This window comes from Ceratotherium simum, chromosome 13, assembly GCF_057802395.1.
Source record: "Ceratotherium simum simum isolate JZ-2026a chromosome 13, ASM5780239v1, whole genome shotgun sequence".
Taxonomy (NCBI): domain Eukaryota; kingdom Metazoa; phylum Chordata; class Mammalia; order Perissodactyla; family Rhinocerotidae; genus Ceratotherium; species Ceratotherium simum.
In genome coordinates this window covers 7,072,319-7,096,096 of record NC_141912.1, presented here as the reverse complement: position 1 = coordinate 7,096,096, position 23,778 = coordinate 7,072,319, and the positions used below count along the sequence as shown (strand labels likewise).

Below are 23,778 nucleotides of genomic sequence, written 5' to 3'. Positions count from 1 at the left end.
CTGACATCTTTATCCTGGGCACAAGGAGGGAAAAAGAAAAGGTGACAAAATTCAAGTAGCTTTGCTTATTTTTTCTAAGTCACCAGGAAGAAAAAGGTTTAAATGACTTGTCAGTTTTTTCACTTATAAAAAGGATTATCAGCTACTTTCACTTTCTAATGAACAGCTCTAGTCTTCGAAATGAGTTCTGTGTAAGGTGTTTAATTTAAACTGAAGTCGTTTTGATTAATAGAGAAAGAGATGTTGAAACCCCCCCGCCCTTTTTTTAAACAGGAGCATTCTGTTAGATGTGGCCCTTGAGATCAGAGAGGAAAGCTAGAAAAAAATGGAAGTCACAGCTCATTCAGGAAGGAGCACACCAAAAGTGCAAGATTCATTGATGAGTCTCTGGCTCTCAGACCGCGTGTGGTGGAGGAGAAGGAGGTTCGAGGTGGAGGCTGCGAAGGGCTGGACGGAGGGGAAGCAGCAGTGCAGCTGGGCTGCGGGGTGTGCTGGGGACTGCTGAGCTGTTCCCGCAGCCTTGGTCACAGTTGTGTGTCACAGGGTCCAAAACGTATAATTTTTCAAAAATGGATCAGGGTTTGAGAGGTGCTGGTAGTTAGGGACTATTTCTCAGGTGCTAACCCTGACAGGTGTTGCTGCCTCTAAGAAGGCCTGGAGGAGGTTTCAAATACACATACGTCAGTGTAGGATGGCTCTCAGGGCCTGATGAGTGTAATACTCATGTATATAGTCGTAATACTCATACGTATATGAGGCAACCAGGATTCAGAGAGCTGATGTGACTTGCTGAAGGTCCAAACCTACCTAAAGCTGGGAGGTGGATGCAGGCCTCCTGACGCCCAGAGTGGAGTATTCTTCTCAAGACCTGAGATCTGAAAGCGCTCACTGGCACTGGCGTCAGTCAGAAGTGGCTTGACAAAGCCACGTTGCTGTGTGCAAGCACCATCAGTGTCTGCTATGTCATCGGGAGGCGTGGCATTGGTACAGTTCCCCGGAACCCTGCCAAGCTCTCCAGTTGTCTGCTGGCAGCCTGTTCAGCAGTAAAAGAAGTCAGGAAAAGAGGGGAAAGCACCCAAATGGCCAGCAGGCTGGGGTGCAAACACACACAGACGGCTTCCCCAGCTCGCATCACGCGGGGTGCTCCCATCTGCCTCCAGCCTTTCTCTATGAGAGTTCTGCCAGTGTCTCAAGTTGCTTGAAGCATTGCTTTTACTTGCCTCTCTGTTCTGTTTCCCTTCCATCTTTCCACGCAGCTAAAGATACGCTCAGAGACACGGTCTCCTTTGGCTTTATTAATGCTAATTGTAGGGGGTTTCAGAGCAACAGAAACTTGCAGTGGAATCAGGTTTGGATCCTGAAGTTGGACACAAATAAAAGTTCACGTGTACCATGAGCCCTGACTCAACCCGGAGCCGAGTGTGTGCCTACGTGAGCTCATTAAGCTTTGCCACTTCCCTTGGAGGCAGATACATGCCCCTCATCCTGCAGAAGAGAGGTTTACAGAGGTCTCACTCCAAAGTCCCCACTTTACCACCACTGTCCAGACATCACACCAGTGAGGGTCCATCCTACTGGCTTGGCCCCTACTTTCGATAAGGATTCTGACTCTCTTCAAAGGGGCTGTGGTTAAAACAGACCAACAAATCCGACTTGCTTGACTTGCTTTGTTCACACCATTCTGAGCTGCACCGGTCTGCTGATACCTTGAGGATGGGAAGTAAGAGGGCTGCCGAAATGCCAGGTGGAAGGAGAAGCTGACAGCCCATTTTCTGAGATGGCAGAAAGGGGAGTAAACTCACGATCACCCCTTGCCAGCTGAAAACACACCAAGCTGTAAATACTGGACTGGAATTGCTATTCTTACTTTCCCTACATGCAAACCCAGACACCGGATTTGAGAAAGGTGGAGAAGGGCCCTTATCTAAACCCTGGTCGAAAGAGTTACAAGTGGTAAGGAGGACTGTGGGATGAAAGGAGGAAAAAACTGTTCTGAGCACAGAGGCATTGTTTTCCTGCCTGCCCTGATAATGTACCAAAACTTCACCAAGTTAACAGGACAAAGGTTAGGGAGCGGTTGCTACGTTGGGCAAGAGATCGGCTGAGCTGCAGCTATGTCAAAGCTGTGAGCAGCCCTAGGAAAGGAGAGGCTATGAGAGGATGAAACATCGCATGCACAGTGAGAGCGCGTCATTGGCAAGAGCAAGTAATTTTTCAACGGAAGAAACCATCCAGAGCAAACTGGTAAAACAATATTTTGAACTCAGATACATGATAAATGGTTGTTCCTCTCCACGTAGTCTACCATTACCAGCTACCTCTTCATGCTTCATCGGCTACACTCATAATGAGTGTTTCAAATTATAGAACGATATGAGTGGAGCTAGTATGTAACTCAAAAATCTGGCAAGCAGAGGCCCTAATTCCACCCTGAAATGAAGATCATCCGTGGGTGTGTACACATGTGTGCTCTCCAGTTAGAAGAGACTTATTTCCAGTTCCTGAGGCTTCTGAAAGACTCCAGAATTTGGCACAGGTTTTAGACTGTTTTCTGGAGGGGCTGATACACCACGCGGTCACTACACTGGGCTCTGAGCACAGGTCACGATGTCTTTTTGGCGGTTGACGGGGAAAGTTCTCTGGGAGGGTGGAAGGGGGAGGGGACCTAGTACATCAGAAGCTCAGAGGAGTCTCCTCCAGGACCAGAAATACCTACCATGGCGGCTGCCAAAAAAACCCAAGTGGCTGAAACTTACGGGCTTTGGATCCAAAGGTGCTCCTAGATGGGGCCCACGACACATAAGAGGGTCCAAATTAAACCATTTACAGGCCCAGAGGGGTCACCTCTAGGAGACGCTTGACAATAATCTGCCCTGGCAAAGAAAGAAGTGCTTTGCAATCTTAATTGGCTGTGGCAGAAAGAAGGCACAAGGCAACAGGCCGTCCCTGGTTATTTTATTGGCATCTAGTACCCTGTGGGTAGGCTCTCCTGGTTAACCAGGTTCCACGCTGTTTGCAACTCCTCCGTAGATAATGTCAGTCAGATTCACCTGGCTGCTTTTGCGATAGAGGATTCCCACCCTGGATGTGAAGGTTTCTTCACCACTGCCCTCGACACCTGGGCGAGAACACGCTCTAGAAGATACACTGCAACATTACGGCAAGGACAGTCCCTTTCTCTAACACGGATGTACGGACTGTTAAATGGAAAGTTTATTGTCTCCTTAAAAGAGAAAGACTACCTAAAGCAAAGATGCTATAAAAATGCGCAAACCCTGGTTCTACTCTTATTAGCTGATGACTTAGACAAATTACCTAACCTCTCTGAGTTTTTGATTTCTTCACCTATAAAGACATCAACGTTATATACTATATAGGATTGCTATAAAAGTAAAACCCACACAGGCGCTCAGCACAGGGCCTGGCCCATAGTGAAGAGCAGTATTCACTCGCTCAGAGTTCACTTTCTACCAATGCCAGAGTCGCAACCGTATGCCACCTGTATATGTGGATCTTTTATATACTGCAAATGCTTAACAATTCTGATTTCTCAATACACTTTTATCAGAAGTTCCATGAGAGCAGAGACCATGTCTGTTTCATTAACTGCCACAATCCAACTAAATACCTGTGGTATGAACACACTGATAAAGTGGAGATGCCAACACTATTGGGAACAATTCTGTGTATTTACTTACAGGTTTGTGTCCAGGCAGTGATGTAGGAACATCTCTTAGATCTTAGGGCCCACACTGCTCTGTGTACCATTATTAGTGCATGGTACCAACAAAGTCTGTGGTAAGCATACTTCTTACACAGGGGACCTCAAACTTTTTGGTCTCAGGACTCCTTTACACAGTTAAACCTACTGACGACCCCAAAGAGTTTTTGTTAATGTAGGTTATATCTATCAGTATTTTCCATATTAGAAATTAAAACTGAAGATTAATTAATCTAAAATAAGAATGATAAACCTAACACATGTGAACATAGTGTATTTTTATGAAAAATAACTATATATTTCAAAACAAAATTTAATGAGAATACATTGCTTTACATTTTTGAAAATCTCTTTTAATGCCTGGCTTTACAGAAGATGACTGGATTCTCTGCAGTCTGTTGCAATATCACACATCATGTATCCTCTGGGTTAGTCCAGAGGAAAAAAAAGAGTGAAAAAAGCAAACTTACTGTTAGAAAAATGGTTTTGACCTCATGGATCCACTGAAAAGATATCAGGGATCCCTGGGGTTCCCCAAACCAGACTCTGAGGCCCACTGCTTTACCAATGACAGTAAAACACCATATTTTTTCTACTATTAACGGTGGTTTTTTTTACAAACATCTAAATTTCAAATTTCAAAACTAAACCCTATTTTTAGTCATTTGCTTCTATGTATATGCCCTCATTCAGCTGGAATCTGCCGGTACTCTAGTTAACAAGGATGTAATCCTTGGAACCTGCAAAGGGAAGGATGCGTGTGTGCGTGTGTCTGTAAAATAGAACTTCTCACGTAGGGGAGCTGCAAACCCAACATGTCCAAAGCTACCATTCATCCTACCCCCAAACCTGCTCCTCAGTGGTGAGGGTACTGTAATTTCTTCAACGAAGCGTATCTGTCCACCTCCCCAAAGTCAAGTCCTTCATGGCACAGGCCTGTATTATCTCTGACTGTAGCTTACGCCTAGAAAGTCCACATCGCCTTGGCTTCTCCTAACCTCTTTTCCCAAGCATTTCCTAAAAATCACGCTTCCTCCTTAGAGAGTTCTTTAGAAGAGTAGTCGAAAATTCTTCTCTCTCCATCCAGCCTAAACACAGAACTCCCATTTACCATTTACCACGCCATTGCTTGGCAGGTTTAGAAACTTCATAAATGGATTTACTGGTTACATGTAACCAGCTTGTATTAATTTTCATTGTATCATTGAAACAAACTGGAGAATAGAATTTTATCATTTTATGGTCATTTATAAAACTATTTTTACTAACTTACACATTGGCTTTGTGCCACATGTATACAGTGAGGCAGAGCCTAAGACACAGCATTATAAATCAGACAATTTTATTTATTACAGGGAATCCCACCACTTCACGTCAAGTTCTCTTTGGGAAGACCAATGGAAGGAAGGTCTTGGTGCCAAGAACAAAACTGTGTTTCTCCTGTACAAGTGGTTTATTTTCGTATTACAACGGCCCTCTGAATCTTATTACTAATCATTTCTCCTTTTTGCTTAGAGCAGTAGGAAGCTCAAAGCCAACTCCGAGGCCCACGTCTAGCAAATGATCTGGTTTTCATGACACACATTTTGAGTATCAACCTTACCCCAAGCTTTAGCTTACATTTCTATGTTAGCCTCCATCACCTACTTACATATTTATTTCAAATTCTGTTGTATTATGTATATTTCTGTAACCCTTTTAGGGATGAAGCAGGGTATATATGAATAAGTAAACAGGTGAATCTTTAATCTTCTTCAAACCAAGTTTCTCAGATGAGCTCTGGAGGAGAATGGGCCAAAATTGGTTGTAGCAAAGTAGAAAGTAGAGAAACCTTCGGCCACTTGTTTTCTGTAGTCCATATTATTAACTGCATTTCCAAATCCATATGAGCTGCTACTGAACATTACACACTTTCAACTACCACACATCTAATCCACTTTGAGGGTGTTCGATTGCCGAAGTTCTCCTGGTATTAGAGAAGAGGAAGAAGAATGCCAGGTACATTATATGTCTGTATTATCTTTTACTCTCCACAAATACCTAAGAAATGCCATTACTTCTTCCCCATTTGACATGTGAGAAAACTGAGGCTCAAAAAGGTTAAGTAATTTGCCTAAGGTTACACAGATGGTAACTGGAGAAGCCAGATTATGAAACCAGGTCTGCCGGACTCAAGAGCTCCCAGGGGTTTCAATTTGTAAAAATTCAGGGAGCTGTACATCTACAATGTGTGCACTTTTCTAAGTGAATATTACACTTCTTCAATAAAATGTTGAAAAGAAAAGAAAAAGGCCATTGGGGCTCTTCTACTATCTCTTAGTGTGAAGTCAATGTGACAAAATTAGAATGGAGCAGAGTGGAAGGACAAAGTGACGGGTTAGAGGCCTGGGCCCTGACGTTACTGCCTTAATTGTTCAACACTCATGGGGTTGTTTTTAAAGAATGAAACAGTAAATTTAATGAATGGATTCTTTATTAGGTCTCCACTCATATGCCCCTTCTTCAAGGACATCGGGTTGGAGGGATAGCATAAGCTACAACCCATGCCTGTGTGTCTGAGGCCCCAAAAATAAGGTAGGAGGCCTAGAATAGATTAAAAAGTAATAATAATGATACTCACAATATGTACCCCTTCCTTTTATTATCTTTTTGTTAGGTTTTCTTCTTCACCATTAAAAACATGTATAAGCAACCAGAACATCCATAAGTGGGTTTTCCACTTTGCTGGACATTAAACTCTCTGGCAGGCCTGATAATATTTTAGAAGAGTCTCTCTCATCATCTACCACTGTATATTTAGAAATGTAAAATAGGGGCCAGCCTGGTGTCGTACTGGTCAAGTTCGTGCCCTCCGCTTCGGCAGCCTGGGGTTCACAGGTTCAGATCCTGGGCACGGACCTACACACCTCTCATCAAGCCACGCTGTGGCAGCATCCCATATACAAAATAGAGAAAGACTGGCACAGATGTTAGCTCAGGGCCAAGCTTCCTCAAGCAAAAAGAGGAAGACTGGCAACAGATGTTAGCTCAGGGCCAAGCTTCCTCACCAAAAAAAAAAAAAAAGAAATGTCAAATAATTTTATCACTAGCCTAAATAATACATAATACAGAATAATCTACCTTTAAAAAGAAAGCCCTACCATATGAATCATGTTGAAGTTAAAATTCTTATGGCTCATTCATGACATGATTCAGCTTGATTAGGGCAGAGCAAGCATAAAATCAGATTAAAGGGGTAGAAGGAAGGTGTTGGGTGTCAGGAACTGGGTTCTAGTCTAGCCACTAACTAGTTACTTTAAGAAATCACTTAACTTTCAGTAAGATGGAGAAACTGAGCTAGAAGATTTCTAAGGTTTCTTCATGACCAAACACTCTACAATTCTGAACTGGTTCAAAAACAATTATATTGAATTCCCACCTGCATAGGGCACAGTACCAGACATCTGAATATCTGCCCATGAAAATTAAGGATGCAGAAGGCCACCCCACTTCTGCACAGTGGTAAGCATATGGAATACTTATGGACAAAGCTATGATGTTCCTTCAGAAAACAGTTCTGGACCACAAAAAACAAATAACCTGATCAAAAAATGGGCAGAGGATATGAACAGACATTTCTCCAAAGGAGATATACAGATGGCCAACAAGCACATGAAGACATCTTCAACATCACTAATCATTAGGGAAATGCAAACCAAAACTATAATGAGGTATCACCTCAAACCTGTCAGAATGGCTATAAATACCAAGACAAAAAAATAACAAATGTTGGAGAGGATGTGGAGAAAAGGGAACCCTCATACACTGCTGGTGGGAATGCAAACTGGTGCAGCCACTAAGGAAAACAGTATGTAGATTTCTCAAAAAATTAAAAATAGAAATACCATACAACCCAGCTATCCCACTTACTGGTATTTATCCAAAGAACCTGAAATCAACAATTCAAAGAGACTTATGTACCCCAATGTTCACTGCAGCATTATTCACAATAGCCAAGACATGGAAGGAACCCAAGTGCCCATCGACTGAAGAATGGATAAAGAAGATGTGGTATATATATACAACGGAATACTACTCAGCCATAAAAAAAGACAAAATCATCCCATTTGCAACAACATGGATAGACCTTGAGGGTATTATGTTAAGCACAATAAGCCAGATAGAGAAAGACAAACACCACATGATTTCACTCATATGTGGAAGATAAACAAATACATGGACAAAGAGAACAGATTAGTGGTTACCAGAGGGGCAGGGGGGTTGGGGGATGAGCATAAGGGGTAAAGGGGCACATTTATATGGTGGCTGACAAATAATAATGTGCAACTGAAATTTCACAATGTTATAAACGATTATGACCTCAAAAAAAAAAAAAATTAATAAAAACCAGTTCTAGGCCTTCTCCAGACCCTAGACATCTATCAGTCTTGTAGGCCATGAACTTGGCCATGATAATATCAGCTCTGAAGGATTCTTACCTGGCCCAGGGACCAGGCAAGGACAACAGAACCAGGGGACAAAATGGGGAGGCCAGGGGGCTAGCCTGGTGGCATAGTGGTTAACTTTGCGCCCTCCGCTTCTGTGGCCCAGGGTTCGCAGGTTCAAATCCCGCACGGACTGATGCACTGCTGTGGTGGCATCCCATGTACAAAATGGAGGAAGATGGGCACACATGTTAGCTCAAGGCCAATCTTCCTCAGCAAAAAAGAGGAGGATTGGCAAGAGATGTTAGCTCAGGGCTAGTCTTCCTCACACACATACACAAAAAATGGGGAGGCCAAGCAAATGATGAATGACATTATAAGCACTGAAAAGATGTCTCTAAACCCTAGAGTGATCTTATTGACTGGGCTGTCTGGGTCACGATCAGATGAACAGCAATTAAATTCTCCTCCAGAAAACAAAAAATCCTATTTAATCATATAGCCAAAAGCAGAAAATACAATGGATCAAGGCTAGGTTCTGGAGAGAGATAGGCATTATCTTCACATCACAAGCACAGCGTAGAAGCTGTGTGACCACAGGTGAGTTTCTTCATGTCTCTAAGCCTTAGTTTCCTGTTAAATTGATGATTAATAGAAGTTAATGAAGAGGGCTCTTGTGAGGAATAAATGGGAAAATACACGTAAAACACTTAGCACAGAGCCTTGTACAAGGTAACAGCTCAAAGGCCAGCAGTTCCTCTACTCCACCCCAAAGTCCTCTCATCTATGCACAGGCATCTACTAAGAAGCTACTAGTCTACCTGATACACCACAGTTTCCTGTATATGCCATCCTTTTGTGGAATCCGTACCCCAAGCCATGGGGACTCTAAATGCTCACTAAGGACTTGCTAATGCAATAAATAATTTATAAGGCACATAACACAACACCAACGCACGACTATGATCCAAGTAGACCCTTTGGGTCCATATCTGCTGGAGACCAATTTATTTGTAATTGACATAAGTCAGGATTTCGCTTTGACGATCCACAAAGACAATGACAAATCTGCATCAGCTGTTTGACTCTGGGCAAATTACTTAACCTCTCTGTGCCTCAGTTTCCTCTTTTGTAAAATAGGGCTAATAGTAGTCTACTTGTAAGTTTAAATGTGAAGTGCCTGACACATAGCACTTAATAGATGTTGGCTATATTAGATTAAATCTCTTGTGAAATTTTTCCACTAAGTGACATGTGATCAATGAAAACCTGAGCCTACCATACCTCTAGCATTGTCGTCAGGTCCTGTCTAACTGTCAGAACCACCAGGGAATCTTTTAAAATATTCAAATCCCTGCCTCCCCCCCATGCCTTGTCTCATTCCCTTGGTCTAGGTCAGGCCCAGGAATCTGCATTTTCAATGAGCCCCATTGAGTGAGTCCCAGCAGATGGTCACTGAACTGACAAATATCGCCTGGAACACACTGAAGAAACCGGATCAAATTTTGGGTGATTTCCCTCTCCCTCCAAGAGACGGATTTATGGTTTGGGTAAAAACCATTAAGAACACATTGGTTTTTTCATTGGTTTCACTTTGAGTTTCTGCCTCCTGCAACACAAAGTGAAATCACACCGAGCCTCGCAGCTTGGGTCTCCGCCTCCCACGTGAGGCGGGTACCGCCTGACCAGAAAGCTCAGAACTGAAACCAGAGGAAGACACGAGTCGAGGGGAACCTATAGATACGTAGGCATGTTTTTTTCTTTTACTTTCTTTCTTTTTAAAAAAGTTATAAAATCTTGACACTCCTTCCGTCAGAATTCATGCCAATGAATTAGTTCAGTGTGCGTCTAGCATCAAAGAGTTGGCAAATATCCAGATCAGTCAAGTGCTGTAGCTACAACTAGATATGGACTGATTACTGCCTTTTCTAAGGAGAATAAATGAAAATCAATATTCTGGTAAAAACAATTTATAACTCCATAGAGATGTGTGTGACAAATGGAAAAGGAACCATGTAAGTTTTCATCTAGAGAAAGCTTATGGATGCGAGTCAATGTACAAAGCTGTGACTCCAATCTCAAAGGGTGTACCATCTTCAGTACAGATTTAGGGAAAAATAAGAGCAGTGGAAATAAAGCCTAAAAGGGTCTCAAGCACACTGTGGGTGGTCTATAAGCCAATACTGAAATGCAATGATCTCATAAATTTAAAAGAAAGAATGAACTGAAAGCAGCCTGATATACAGGACAAAATTATTTTTTATTGCTAAAATGCTCAGAGAGGTTTCAACAACAGAAGTCAATGGGATACAATGGTTTAAAATTATGCAAAACGGGTAAAATGTTCAATCCCATGAGTCCAGACCAGTAATTGTGATGAGCAATTACTCAGATGGAAGTGTCCATAGTTCTTTCCTGCTCTAAGCAGCATCTTATATAATACAAGCACTTAATAATTTTGTGTGTGTGTGAGGAAGATCAGCCCTGAGCTAACATCTGTTGCTAATCCTCCTCTTTTTTTGCTGAGGAAGATTGGCCCTGAGCTAACATCCGTGCCCATCTTCCTCTACTTTATATGGGACACCGCCACAGCATGGCTCGACAAGCAGTGCATCAGTGCACGCCCGGGATCCCAACCTGCGAACCAGGCCGCCAAAGTGGAGAGCGTGCACTTAACCGCTTGAGCCACCGGGCTGGCCCTGCACTTAATAATTATTAATCAAAGATTATGATAATCAGCTCCTAAAACATACTAAAAAAAACACAATATTGTACACACCCCAAAAAACATTTAAAATACCATTTCAACATCATCAAAAATCTTAAGATTCCTAGGTATATATATTATATATATTTCTATATGTTATATGTACAGTCTCTGACTTATGATGGTTCAACTTAAAATTTTTCAACTTTACAATGGTACAAAAGCACTTCGCATTCAGTAGAAACCATACTTCAAATTTTGAACGTTGCTGTTTTCTCAGACTAGTGATATGCCCTACGATCCTCTTTTGTGATGCTGGGCAGCACAGCGAGCCGCAGCCCCCAGTCAGCCCTGTGATCACGAGGGTGAACAACTGATACACTTACTACCATTCTGCGCCCAGACAACCATTCCTTTTTTCACTTTCAGTACAGTATTCAATCAATTACATGAAGTATTCAACACTTTATTATAAAATAGTCTTTGTGTTAGATGATTTTGCCCAACTGTAGGCTAATGTATGTGTTCTGAGCACATTGAAGGTAGGCTAGGCTAAGCTATGATGTTTGGTAGGTTTAGGTGTATTAAATGCATTTTCAACTTAGGATACTTTCACTTACAATGGGTTTATCAGGACGGAACCCCACTGTAAGTCAAGGAAGATCTGTATATATGGCAACATATTTTATATATATTATATATAGTTTTATAAAGAAAATTATAAGACTTTCTTGGGACCTTGAACAAGATATAAATAAACATAAAGAAATCAGTGTTCATGCACTTAGGTAATGCCTACTATGTGCCAGACACTATTCTAAGCACTTGACACATATTATATACAACACTTAATCATTCAGTCCTTTCAATTACCCTATAAGGTAGGTACTATTATGATCCCTTTCTACAAGTAAAGAAATTGAGGCACACTAAGGTTAAATAAATTCTTCAGAGTCCTGTGGCCAACGAGGAGTGGAACCAGGATCTGAACCCAGGAAGCCAGGCACCAACCTTTTAGAGACTCTGCGTGCTGCCTTTCAAAGTGTTGGACTCCCTGTTGTAAACGTGGTAGTTCTCCCCAAACTGGTCTGCAGATTCAGTGCTGTCCTAATAAAAACTCCAACATGTTTTGTTAGGGAATCTGAGCTGTTTCTAAAACTTATATAGAGGGCAAAAAGCCAAGAACACCAAGATGTGCTTGAAAAGCTAGGCAGAAGAACCTCCTCTCCCAGACATTCTGACTCACTGTGAAGCTGTGACAATTAAGACGGCACAGGGCTGGGTTGGGGACTGATGAAGAGACCAATGGAACAGAACAGAGAGCACAGAAACAGACATAGCACAAACGGCCACCTGATATATGACACATGTGGTATCCCAGATTATGCGGAAAAGATGGACATTTCAATAAATAATGCCTGGACAACCAAATATCTATCTAGATGAAAAATGCAAATGGACCCCTACCTTCCAAACAGTCACAAAAATCAATTTCAGATAAATGAAATACAACAAAATAAAGCGTGAAAGGCAAAACTATAAAGAATACAGGGGAATATCTTCATGAACCTGGGAAAGGGAAGAATTTCTTACATAAGATACAAAAGTATTGACCATAAAGGAAAAGATTAATAAATCAAACAATATTAAAATGAAGAGTTTGTGTGCATCCAAGAGCATCAAAAACAGAATAAAAAGATAAGTCACAAAGTGAGAGAAGATATTTGCAACACATATAATCAACAAAAGATTCATACCAGAATAAAGGAGTTCTACAAATCAGTAATGAATCAGTAAGAAGACAATCCATAGAAAAATGCGCAAAAAGTTTGAATAAACACTTCAGAAAAAAGGGTATCCAAATGGCCAATAAGCCTTATAATTCATCAAGGAAAAGCAAATTAAAACCACAATGAGACATCATTTCATATTTACCAGATTGGCAAAAATTAAAGTCTAACCCTACCAAGTTGTGGTGAAGATGTGGAGCAGTAAGAACTCGTATTCCGTGTTAGAGGGAGGACAAACTGGAACAAGCACTGTGGAAAATCATTTGGAATTACAGCGTAAAGTTAGAAACACAAACACCCAATGACCCAACATTGGGTATGTGCCTCCCACATACACCCTAGAAAAACTTTTGCACAACTGTACTAGCAGATATACATATCTCATACACATATAATAAAGTCCTCAACAGCCTTTGTCATAAGAGCCAAAAGCTGGAAACAGTTCAAACGTCCATCAACCATGAAATGGATAAATGGCATCGTGGTAGCACAGAGGAACACTAACCGATGAAAATGAACAAATCACAGCCAAAGGCGTTAACGTGGCTAAGTCTTGCAATCATACTGTTGGTAAAAACAATTTACTTGTATAAATGTAAGTAATACATTCCAAACATTTGCAAAACTAAATGATGTCATTTAAGCATATCTACATAGTTGTGAACTTCCTTTGGAGAGAAGAGGGGGGTGGTTTTGAAGTAGAGAGGGTTCTAAGGGAATGTTCTATTTCTTAATCTGAATGGGGGTTACTTGCATGTCCACTTGCTAACTAGTCTTTAAACCGTATATATCTATTTTCTACGCTCTTCTGCACACATGCTATATTTCATAACTTCTGATTATTCTCTTGAGGAAGTGCAATTGCATCTTCCTGGATAGGAAAGAGGCCTGCTTTTTAAAAAGAAAAGCACACCACAATCAAACTTTCAAATTTAAAAACTCAAGGATACTTTTCAGAAGATAAACCATTAAAGACAGCAAGACTGTTCAATTACAGGAACTCTAAATAAAAGCAACTACAGCTTACCAAAATCTGATTTTACAACCATTGTTATAAAAGTTAAAAGACAAAGGCTGATAATTAACAGGAATGTTGTATTGTATTATACACTAAAGGAATCACTGTAAAAATAACTAGAAAAGAGGTAAGAAAAACAGAGCAGAGCAAATACCTGATGATGTTTTAGTCACATTTTAAAGGCAAGCTATAAAATTTAAATATAGCAATACTTTTTTTGTGTGTGTGAGGAAGATCAGCCGTGAGCTAACATCTGCCAATCTTCCTCTTTTTGCTGAGGAAGTCTGGCCCTGGGCTAACATCCATGCCCATCTTCCTCTACTTTATATGGGACGCCGCCACAGCATGGCTTGACAAGCGGTGTGCTCCCGGGATCCGAACTGGCAAACCCCGGGCCGCCGCAGCAGAGCCTGTGCACTTAACCGCTTGCGCCACCGGGCCGGCCCCAATATAACAATACTTTTTATTCAATAATTCTTTTATATTTCTTTAGTTTTTGCCTTAAAAAGAATTGAGCCCTTACCCACACCTAAGACTTTCCACTCTGACTGCACCTAAGTACAGAACTATACAAAAAGTACAAATTATTTCCCTGAATGTCTAAGATCACACTCGAACAGCAAACAGATTTCGCTCTGCTGGAGTGGAGTTTTCTGAAAATGGTTCTGCACTTGTTGTTACTAGGAGGCCACTTAAATCTCACCCACTTTGTTTAGCTGCAAGGATGGAAACAAAATGTTTGCTGGCAAAACAAACACTGGTTTTAAAATTCTCCACGTGGGCTGCTGGATAAAACACTTGTTTACTGAAACAAACGTTTTATTTGGAAAACGCCTGCCAGTGTGGACACTTTCCAAGAAATACACCAGGATGAGCTAGGATAGTGATGTCATGCCCTTGATAAAAGCTGGCATTTTAGGGTAACTTCACAAAGTTTAATTTCAGAAAATAGAACAACAATGGGAAAACCAATCTGTTAAAAAAAATCAACCCCCCAGGCCTAAAATGCTCTTACTGGATCATTAAATAGGCCAGTTCCATCCCCTCAAAGCTAATGTCTAAATAATCAAATGAGTCTTATAAATGACATCCTAATAATGATAATAATAATTATTATTATTTTAGAGCCAAGCCTCTCCCTTTTGATTTATTCTATGCCTCCTGGCTCTCCTATGTGACATGGCATGAAAAACCATTTCTCTCTCTTAATAAGATATACTAGAACTCTGAAACGCCATTATTAACCACAAAATGGGACTGAGTATAAGGAAAGTCTAACTTGAATCCCATCCAAGGAGATTTACTTTCTTAAGTACCAAAAGCAAACACCCTAAAAGACAGCCTTGGGACCCTGAGGTTAGTTTCATATGGAGGCTCCAGTAAACACATTATATTTGACAAAATAAGATTCCCCTGAGAAAGCTTAAGAATCTTCATCAATAGTTTCCTGCTAATGTTAGGCTCTAAGAAATAAAATGGATCATTGTGGGCTGGCCGGGCGGCATAGGGGTTGAGTTCACACACTGCTTCGGCGGCCTGGGGTACGCAGGTTCGGATCCCAGGCGCACACCGACGCACCGCTTGTCAAGCCATGCTGTGGCAGCGTCCCATACAAAGTAGGGGCAGATGGGCACCGATGTTAGCCCAGGGCCAGTCTTCCTCAGCAAAAAGAGGAGGATTGGCAACAGATGTTAGCTCAGGGCTGATCTTCCTCACACACACAAAAAAAGAATTTCATTTTTAATTCCAAAGGAAAGAGGAACCCTTTCTGTAACCTTTCCATAGAGCTAAATACGTGAGTTCTTGTCATACCTCACACCACAGACCTGGAGATCTGAATCACTGCAAAAACACCAGGAACACCCTCCTTCCCGTCTATGACAAAGCGTCCCTTGGAATGCAAGCTCACTCACTGCAAGGTGCTGCCTTACACAACAGACTGCGCTTTTTCAATCAATTTCTGCTCTCAGGTAAGACCCAAGTCCAATTTAAAATACTCCTTTTCAAAGCTGTTTTCAAAGTCATTTTCATCACCTTTCCCCCTTCCAGCTCAAGAGCATCAATCATGGGAAAAAGTGACAGGAAATAATAAAAAGATTAACAGCTCAACATCAAGAAGCACCTATACTGCCTATGCCTAAAGCGTCAAATAGGAGGCTGGCCGCGGACCAAGGTAATCAAAAGTAAAATACACATGAGTTTGAGGGCTCGGCTGAATTTCAGGAGGCAGAAGGCCTGTTAAGCACAGGAATGACAAAGCAAAGGGGCAGAGCTATAGAACAGTATATTTCTGTACTAACACGAAGTACAGAAATTTCCTACCTTTATCATCACAGAGTTTCACCATAAAAACAGGCTCTTGTAGATTGCTGGACTGTTTGATTTTAAAAGCTGGAATATTTTTCTAGTAAAATGTAAGACCTTAGCTTTAAAAGAAAAGTCAAAACTGAGATATGCTAGACTCCCAGGACCATCTGAACTTGCATTTTCTATAGATTTGTGGTGCAGCAATATGAATTAACTGCTGATCTCCTGTGGCAAACCAGTTTAAGCTCATGACTACACTGCATCGGGAAGGACAAACAATATGAACTGCAATATGAAATAGTTGATTGATACCCTTCAAATTGCTCGAGTGACTGGATCTTATTAAAAATAACTCCATGACTCCCAAATTACTCCTTTAGAGAGAGCTCTCAGTTGAAATCTCTATTTCTATACCATCAGAGTACCAAGTATTCAAAAATCTATATAAAGTCTGCTTCTAAATAGAATTCAGCAAATGATATTGGGAGAGGTGTGTGTGAGCACAGGACTGTGAATATGTAGTATTCATACAAAATAAACTCTCTCCCAAGGTCTTGGCAAAACTCTAAACTGCCTATGCCTGGCATTGCTACCACTGGAAAACCTTCCACTGATAATTAAGCCCTCCCATGAAATCTTGGCTTTTAAAAGATGAGTCCTCCAAACATAGAAAAACATAGATCAGGAATATTCTTGTTTAGAAGCATCCAGTTTTAGTTCCAACACTGACATTGTTTCAAAACATTTTTCTCAAGGCCCTCTAGCATGCTATATTAAAAAGCTGCCAAACTGGTTTAACACATCTTCTCAGGACTGATAAGCACAAGTTTACTAAAGCAGCTTTTTATAAGATAAACTCAGAACGATTCTATAAGTTTTCTCAAATTCAGAGGCACTTTTTAAATGGAAGGTTGTTAAATAAGCTACAAATTTCCAAAGCCACGAGAGATAAGTGAAGGCATTTCTCTTTTGGTAAAACATGAACCCACAACTTTGGAACTGCCGTTGGCATCCTGTTGGACTGAGAAGCTTCAAACCTGTTCTGTGGGTATTATGAATGAGTGCAAACAGTGAAGAGTTGTGAAAATAAATTTTATAGTGCAAAAAAAAAGCAGTGAACTGCTAATAGATTTGGGCTGAGTAAGAACTTCAGTGAAAAGCAATAATGTTCCTAATCTTTTTTGTGAATGTTACTTAACTAATTAACCTTAAAAATCGTTTCATTTAATGACATGATTATTTACATGATGATAAATTTAGAAGTTCTTGCTCATTTAGAATTTTTTGGGCTGTTGACACCCATATCTTCATAAATAATAATAACATGTATTTCACTAGAAAAACTAATGTAATCGCAGCAAATATTACCTACCCTTAAGTGTGCATCAAGGGAATACGAAACTCAGAGTATACAAAACATTATATACTCCACAGAGTATACAAAACAAACTCTGGAAACTCTAGGAAGTTGTGTAAATTAAATTCTGTAAATTCACATTCGACTGAGCACCTTCTCTCATTCTACTCTCATGACTTCAAGAAAACTTTAAAATCTATATCAAGAAGCTAGCACTATTTCTGGCTTCTTAAAGAAATCTCAAGCATACAATTATCTCTGTACTATTAACTACCTCTGTACTATTAACTTCACACTTCACTCCTGTGAAAGGATATACCGGACAAGCCCACCCTACAAGAAGAGGCATCCCTCTGCCTTCTCTGAGGAGAGAACATGAACGCTCTAAGTGTCTGCACTTAACACCATTCTCTCTCATTCCCAGTTTTTTATGTAACCTGGGCTTCACTTTCTGACATTTTCAGAATACTCTCTTATATTCTAAATGAATTTTTAAAAATCTAGATTCTACTACACAACAATGTGAATATACTTAACAGTACTGAAATGTACACTTAAAAATGATTAAGATGGGGCCGGCCCTGTGGCTTAGCGGCTAAGTGTGCGCACTCTGCTGCTGGCGGCCCGGGTTTGGATCCCAGGCGCGCACCGAGGCACCGCTTGTCAGGCCATGCTGTGGTGGCGTCCCATATAAAGTGGAGGAAGATGGGAAGGGATGTTAGCTCAGGGCCAGTCTTCCTCTGCAAATAGAGGAGGATTGGCATGGATGTTAGCTCAGGGCTGATCTTCCTCACAAATAAATAAATAAACGGTTAAGATGGTAAATTTTATGTGATACGTATTTTACCACAATTAAAAAAAAAGCACCTAGATTTTATCATCTGCTCTTCTTCGGTGGGGGAGAAAAGGCTCAACAACAAAATAACTCACTCTTGGCTTCAACAGTTGAGACTCAGAAAAATGGATCGTTTAAATCCTATATGCAGCGGGGGGAGGAGGAGAGGATACTGCCCCTACAACTTCCATTCTCAAATTTTATTAATTAGTTTCTGCCTGCTAGTCCACCAGACACAGAATAATAATATGAAAACATGAACTTGTCTCTTTATAACTTAGAAACAAGAAAGGAAAAGGAAGAGAAAATGATAATTTGCAGTCAGATAATTAGCATAAGGCTAATTGAAAGGTGGCTGTGACAAAATGTTTCACTGCTGCCCAATAGGACAGACAATTGTTTTCCTGATGATAAAGAAAGAAACAGATAAATAGATAGACATGTATTCCTTAGAAAAGGTGTTAATAGTTGTCACATTTGAGAAAACCAACTCTAAATTTCTGACTACCCATTTCTCTCTAACCTAGAAGACTTGTGTCTAGGGCCTACAGCTTGCCTTGCCTTACCTCTGACTACTCAGCTCCCTTGAAGAGGATCAGCCAAAGAGCCTCTTCCTGATAATATTGCCAAATACCACACCCTTGGTCTGCAGGAAGTGGTCTGCCCAGAGCCTGGGTTATTGTATCATCCTCAACACGCTTGGATGGACAGAGTGTGAGTCACTAGGCACCATACATAGCTCTTCACCCCAAATCTCCTGCCTACCTCGAAGGGCAGAGGACTTCTGACACATCCATCGATGCTTCCAAACCAGTGCTAAATTTGGAAAGCAGCAGGTCATCTGGATAAAAACAACTTCAAGCACTGTCTATCAATGACTGTCCATCAGATACAAAAGCAAAAGAACAGGTTGAAACCAACACATGAAAAGTAAGAACTCTCGCTGTCCCAAGGAGAGACAGGAGGCACAGGGGGAGGTCTGTAGAACAAAATGGCTAAGGCATTGGTTCCCCAAAAGGAATCCATATCAGAATGGCCTGTAAAACTTATTAAAATACGGACTGCCAGCTCAGCAGATTCTGATTCAGTGCCTGTGGGGTGGGACCCCTCAATCTGATGAGCCAACTTCAGGAGCTGCTGAGTTAAAGCACTTAGGTTAGAACAGTAGATCAGCTCTCACTAGAGCCCCAGGAATGACTACCTTGTTGTGCTTTATGAGGAAGGAGTAGAATTTTGAAAAATTATATATATAAATTCTAATTGTGAATGTTCCCTAAAACTGGTCCTTTGCCACCTCTGACCAACAACCACCTACTTTTGTGTAGATAACTCACATCTCTACTTTCAGCCAAGGCATATCCATCTTCCGAAAATCACCTAAAACCCAGCTGCCAATCTCTTTGAATTCTGTTTCTCAAATCAACCCTTCAATTCACCTTCAACAGCGGCTTCCTGTTCCAGTTTCTGTTGACAGTACCATCCCTCAAGGCATCTAGAGTTAAATCCTCAGTCATCTTGGACGCTCCAAGTCCACAGCCCTTCACATCTAAAGACTATAAAATATTGTCAATTTTCCTTTTATAACAACTCACAAAGTGTTGCCTTCCAACCAATTCCCATTGACACTACCCTTGTTCAGGACCCCTTGGGTCCCTGTAATAGCCACTCATGGTCCCTAGACTCCCACTCCAATCCACTCACAAGATTAACCTCCCCCAAATCCAACTTTGGCCATATGTTTCCCTTGCCAAAACCCTGTCATAATTTCCCATTACCTGCAGATAAAGTCCTAACACTAAACTTGGCCAGGCAGTCATGGTCCCTAATGGGTCTGTCCCTAACCTGTCATTAAAATGACTAATTTCATACTTGACCCATCTCCTGTAGCAAAGCCGACCTATTCAAATTCCCCAAATGTGCCCGGCAACTTTCTGCCTCTTGGCTTATCTCACTTCTACCATGAGGAATGCCTTTCTCTTTCTAGCTATAAAAGTCATGTACATCCTTTAAGGCCTAAGTTCAAGGTCTCCCTGGGGAGCACTTCCTGATAGCTACCACCTGACAGCTCCCCTCCCAGAATACGCCCAGCACCCTGCAACATCGGAGCCTTTCCTAAGTAAGGGTGTGCCTGTCTTACCTTCCCTCTCGCCCTCTGCTCTCTGCCCCCCTGGAAGTTCCTGGGGCCCTTTATGACTGACCTCTCCTTGACAGTCAACCACACACTGACTGTCTAGCAACATCTCCCTAAAAAGAGCAAACCTATATTCTCACATGGGAGCAATACAGGTTCACTGCTAACATTTTAGAGAATAAACAGAAGAAAAAAATTTTTTAAATCTCTTATTATTACACTTCTCACCTCATTATAACTTTCGTCCATGAATCTGTCATCTCTTCTTACGCATATGTGCACATATTTTTTACTGGTATTTTAATTTAACTGCTGTACAGTTAAACTTAATTTGTCAGCTAGTTGTCACCCCCAACTAAACTACATTAGACTTGAGTCTTTTAGGAACATGAATATGCTTTTCCATAGTCTCCACAGTGCTTAACACAGTTCTATAAGCAAAGTAGGTGGCTAAGATGTTTAAAGCATATATTCATTCAAAAAAATATTTTGGGGGTGGCAGTAAGTAAATGATTACAAATGCACTGTCCAAAATAATCTATGTAAAAACCTGCTACACTTAGATGATGTCTTGAAAAGTGCCAAAAAATGTATGTAACAAATGTTTTAAATATACAAGAACACTTCACAATATTAAGGACCCTATTATGAATCTTTTTTTTTTTTTTTTGCGAGGAAGATCAGCCCTGAGCTAACATCCATGCTAATCCTCTTTTTGCTGAGGAATACTGGCTCTGAGCTAACATCTACTGCCAATCCTCCTCCTTTTTTTCCCCCCAAAGCCCCCCAGTAGATAGTTGTACGTCATAGCTGCACATCCTTCTAGTTGCTGTATGTGGGACGCCGCCTCAGCACGGCCAGAGAAGCGGTGCGTTGGTGCACGCCCAGATCCAAAACCCGGGTCACCAGTAGCAGAGCTCGTGCACTTAACCGCTAAGCCACGGGGCCGGCCCAAGTGAATCTTTTTTAACAGATATTCATTCCTTAATTTAATTTGCTGTATAAACCTGATATATAACTAAAATGAAGATCACCCTATATATAAATGTTTCATGATTTCAGATGAAATTTGGGTGTGGGGAGAGGGATGGGAAGAAAAAGGAAGTTTGCCACTTCATTTTTTACTTAAATTTTCAACTTGCTTCAATAGCAACAATTCTGGTTTGAACCAAGATTTTAAAGTCTAATTGTCTCACAGAGAGGGATCTCATGCTCCTTAATAGGGTGACAAAATCTAAGATCATGAATGTGTTCATTTTTTTCAGGTTTCCAGAAATGTTTGTATAACTCTGCCATTTTCATTCAGAATGCAAGACTCCAGTGTGTAGAAGTATAGAATTTGCCAGCTTCCCACTACAGTTGTTCTACAATTTAGGCAAACACCATGAGCGAAAAGAAAGACTATTGCCAGTTGAACTGAAGATCCTCAATCTAGAAAGTAATGTAAAAAGTCCAGTCCACCACCCCAAAGTCCAACTGTTGTTATTATTCCCATTTTACTAATGAGACAACTCAGTGAAGTTTAAAAAAAAAAGTAAACTGGGATGATTAGATCACCACAAAATTCTCCCAACAAAATAACCTCCTCTTTTATACACTTAGAATGATTCTAGTTACCAGTTTTTGCTTCCTATGAATATATATTCTTTAAGTAAAACACATCTCAATTTAGGGTCTTTATCCGAGGTTGCCTTGGAAACAGAAATTCACATTAATTCCTAAGTCAGCTTTTCAGACAACTCTTAAGATCTCTTTCGAGGCTAACACACCCCTTTTTGCTTCTGAAGAAAACTCCAGCAGTGGCACATTTCTTCTGAGCTTGCGGCCCCATGGCTCTTGGGGCTCTTCTTCGGCAGCCCTGCCGACAATACTCAGGAAGGGTGCTCCAGAGGAGTCTGGGCTGCAAACTCAACAACGCTAAGCTCTCTCTTTGCAGACTCATCTTTTATTATTTTTTTCCCTTGACTCTGCTTGTGTCACTGGCATTCAAAACCAAAGCCCATCGCTTTTAAATCTGGATTCCTTCCTTTCCTAGTCACATGCTTGGGGTGTGAGGTGCCAGTCTGCTCAGGAGGGAACTAACTGGGCTGCTCTCACTTCTTGTGCTTTGAGGAGGGCTGGGTTTTTGGTTTTTTTTTTTTTCTTCTTCTTCTCCTTTTAATAAAGCCTTTTCATGTTTGGTTCTCAGGTCTTCCCCAAATACAAAACTGTCACTGTCCCTGGGTCTTTCCAACTCTAGGATATCAACTTCAAACCTTCGTATCAACTAAGCGTTCGTTAGGAACTTTGGTCAATTATGGCAGGCCAGGCCTGCATTTGGGAGACAAACTCTAACGCAAAAATGTTAATGTTCTCTGAAACACTGAAAAACAAACACGAAACAGGGCAAAAACCCACTCCTCCCCAGCTTTCCTTTCACGTCTTGGTTCAGTAATAAGAAAAGTTAATCCACTCCCCAGTGCAACGGGAGCCTCCTCCCGGTCAGGCTCACCTAGAACATTCACTGCATCATTGCATCCAAGCCAAACTCGGTTACTGAGGCAACTAAGTTTTTCTTCCCAAAGGGTCACAGGGAAACACATCCCTCGGGATCCCCTGGTAACCGTCCACCGATAATGCTGGGGAACCACAACAGCAAAAGACTCGCTTTCCAAGGCTGGCGCTAGTCGCCTCCGCAGGCAACGGGGCGGGGGGGGGGGTGCGTGGGGGGTGCGCAGCGTCCAGTTACATTCCTGACCCACTTTCGCATCCCCTCCCTGCCCCTCCTCTTCCTCCTCCTCTCAGGCAGGCCGCGAGGGCACCGGCGCTCCGAAGAGCCAGCCGCTAGCACTCCCTAGGCCTCCGCGGGCGGGGCGCACCCGGCGTCGGGCTCTGGGGGGTACCCGGCGGGAGCCCGCCCCCACCCCCACCCCCGGCTTCCCCTGCGCGGCCCCTCCCTGGTCACGTGGGCTCGCGAGCACCTGTTGGCGACCTCAGCCCCTAGCAAAGCCCCTCCCGCCGCCCCGGAGAAGCCCCCTGCGGGAGGGGCTGGGAACACTGCCCCGTTCGGTTCTGCAAACCCGGCTTTGCTCGGGGAGGGCGCGGGGGCTGGCGGGCGACGCCTGGCCAGCTGCTCAGCTTTGCAAACTGCAAAAGCGCCCCGGCCAGGCGGCGACTGGCTGGAGAGGATCCTACCCACCTCCCGCCCTCTTCTCTCCCCCCACCCCCCAGCCGGCGGAGCGGGGAGGTGGGTGCGCCCGCCCCCAGCCCGACTCCGCTGGAAACCTGGGCTCCTCGCGGGCGCCGGGCGGGGATGCTGCCGAATTGGGCCGGGGCGGCAGGGGCGAGGGCAGGTAGCGGGTGGTGACGGGTGAGTGTGTGTTCCGAGCCGCCGCGTCCAGGAAGGGGGCGGGAAGCTGCCGTCTCAGCTGCAACTTCTGAGCGTGCAAAGCAACTCAGCAACTTTGCCTGCGCTGCGCCCCTCCCCCGCGCCGCCGGGCCGGGCCGGG

The 23,778-nt window shown here is 42.3% G+C and overlaps 1 protein-coding gene across 1 annotated transcript in view; it reads right to left on the bottom strand.

Annotated features, from left to right (window-relative positions):
- Positions 1 to 23,573, bottom strand: part of RREB1 (ras responsive element binding protein 1) — a 176,519-nt gene extending 152,946 nt beyond the window's left edge. Inside the window, exon 1 of the mRNA XM_014788763.2 lies at positions 23,555 to 23,573. The gene's annotated coding sequence lies outside the window, so the exon portion shown is untranslated. The remainder of the gene's footprint in view (positions 1 to 23,554) is intronic.
- Between the last annotated feature and the right edge of the window lie 205 nt (positions 23,574 to 23,778).